At 38.9% G+C, this 2,500-nt stretch overlaps 1 protein-coding gene across 1 annotated transcript in view; it reads right to left on the reverse strand.

Moving 5' to 3' along the window:
* The window catches only part of LOC135211794 (arginine/serine-rich coiled-coil protein 2-like), a 126,212-nt gene that overhangs the window by 113,070 nt on the left and 10,642 nt on the right, over window positions 1-2,500 (reverse strand). The window lies entirely within an intron of this gene.

A 2,500-nucleotide genomic window follows, 5' to 3' on the forward strand; every position in this document is an offset into this window, starting at 1 on the left:
GCATTGGTTTGTTGTGCCAGTCCTCAGTTCTGTCTGTCATTCTCCTGTCTCTGTATATCTGGGTCTTCGTCTACTTTTATTAGTCCTTCTTCCCATGCACTCTTTAGCCACTCGTCTTCACTGGTTTTCAGATATTGCCCCAGTGCTCTGTTCTCGATGTTGACGCAGTCCTCTATACTTAGTAGTCCTCTCCCTCCGTCCTTTCGTCTTATGTATAGTCTGTCCGTATTTGCTCTTGGGTGTAGTGCTTTGTGTATTGTCATATGTTTCCTGATTTTCTGATCTATGCTGCGGAGTTCTGCCTTCGTCCATTCCACTACTCCTGCGCTGTATCTGATTACTGGTACTGCCCATGTGTTTATGGCTTTTTATCATATTTCCGGCGTTGAGTTTTTGACTTGAGTATCGCCTCCTGAATCTCTGCATATATTCTTTCCTGATCGTGTCCTTCATCTCTTGGTGTTTTATATCCCCTCCTTCCATTATTCCCAGGTATTTGTATCCTGTCTCGTCTATGTGTTTGATGTTGCTCCCATCTGGTAGCTTTATCCCTTCAGTTTTCGTTACTTTGCCTTTTTGTAGTGACTAAGGCGCATTTTTTCTATTCCAAACTCTATCCTGATGTCCCTAGATACAATCCTTATAGTCTGGATTAAGATATATAATCCTTGAGGCTTTTAACATACAGCTTGATGTCGTCCATGAACATCAGATGGTTGATTCTGTTGCCTCTTTTCTTGAGTTGGTACCCGGCATCCATCTTCTGTAGTACTTTTGTCATGGGAATCATGGCTACTACGAAGAGTAGCGGGGACAGTGAGTCACCCTGGAAGATCCCTCTCCTGATATTAACCTCTGCTAGTCTTATTCCAGAGCCTGTAAGTGTTGCATTCCAGTTGCGCATTGTATTTTTTAGGAAGCTGATGGTGTTTTCCTCTGCCCCATATATTTTCAGGCATTCTATTAGCCATGTGTGTGGTATTATATCGAAGGCTTTCTTATAGTCTATCCATGCCATGCTTAGGTTGGTTTTCCTTCTCCTACTGTTCTTCATTACCATTTTGTCTATCAGGAGCTGGTCTTTTGTGCCCCTACACTTCCTTCTGCAGCCTTTCTGTTGGTGGAGGATGGTGTTTGTCTCCTCTAGGTAATTGTATAGCCTTTCACTGACGATACCTGTTAGTAACTTCCACATTATTGGTAGGCAGGTGATAGGCCTGTAGTTACTGGCTATATTTCCCTTACTCTTGTCTTTTTTTACTAAGGATGTTCTTCTTGTGGTCATCCATTTGGGTGCATGGTGATTTGAGATACAATGCTGGAGTTGTTCTGCTATTCGTGGGTGTAGGGCCTTGAAGTTTTTGAGCCAGTATCCATGGACTTCATCGGGACCTGGGGCTTACCAGTTTGGCATTTTCTTTAGTTGGTGTCTGACTGTGTCTGTTGTGATCTCTGTGAATCTTTGTTTTATTCTCCCTGTTTCTTCTTCCTTGACTTCCTGGAGACATGTTGCATGTTTGTTGTGTGATACCGGATTGCTCCATATGTTTTCCCAGAGTCTCTTACTTAGTTCGGCATCAGGAATTTCTTGGTGGTTGTCTTCCCCTCTTAGTTGACTGTATAGTCTTTTCAGGTTGGTTCCGAATAGTTTGTTCTGTTGGTATCCTTTATTCCTGTTCATGTACCGTTGGATCTTATGTGCTTTGGCCTTAAGCCTCTGTTTTACATCTTCTATTGTGTTGTACAGTCCCCTCTCTTGTACTTTGTATTTCTCGTTGAGTTCCTCCCTTGTTTTATTGCTTCTTAGCCTTTTTTCTGCCATCTCTTTCAGTTTACTCAAGTCAGATCTCATCGAGATGGCAGAAAAAAGGCTAAGAAGTAAGAAAACAAGGGAGGAACTCAACGAGAAATACAAAGTACAAGAGAGGGGACTAAACAACACAATAGAAGATGTAAAACAGAGCTAATTATTATTAGTTATTATTATTATTATTATTATTATTATTATTATTCTTATTATTATTATTATTATTATTTTTATTATTATTATTATTATTATTATTATTATTATCATTTTTATTATTATTATTATTATTGTTTATTATTATTATTCACTAGATGAAACCTATCCAAATAGAACAAGCGCACCAAAGGAGCCATTGACTTGAAATTCAGCTTCCAAAGAATATTATGGTGTTAATTACGAAGAAGAAAGAGGAGGTTAAGGGAAATGCAGGAAGAAGAGACCCAACTTAATAAAAAAAGGGAAAAAATAAATTGATGAATTAACACAATGATGCAAATGCATTTAAAATACAAGGCGAAATTACTTAGTGTATTAATGCATAGCACATTCGCTTAAACCTGCATTGCAAAGCACAATAGCTTTATCAATATCAGTTGTCGTATCCAAAGTTGCTTGCTTCAATTTGCTTTTAAACTTCTGCAGTTCAAACAGACCAGAGAAATTCCGTGAGAGAATTTGGCTCTGTCTGTAACA

This window comes from Macrobrachium nipponense, chromosome 40 (genome assembly GCF_015104395.2).
Source record: "Macrobrachium nipponense isolate FS-2020 chromosome 40, ASM1510439v2, whole genome shotgun sequence".
Taxonomy (NCBI): domain Eukaryota; kingdom Metazoa; phylum Arthropoda; class Malacostraca; order Decapoda; family Palaemonidae; genus Macrobrachium; species Macrobrachium nipponense.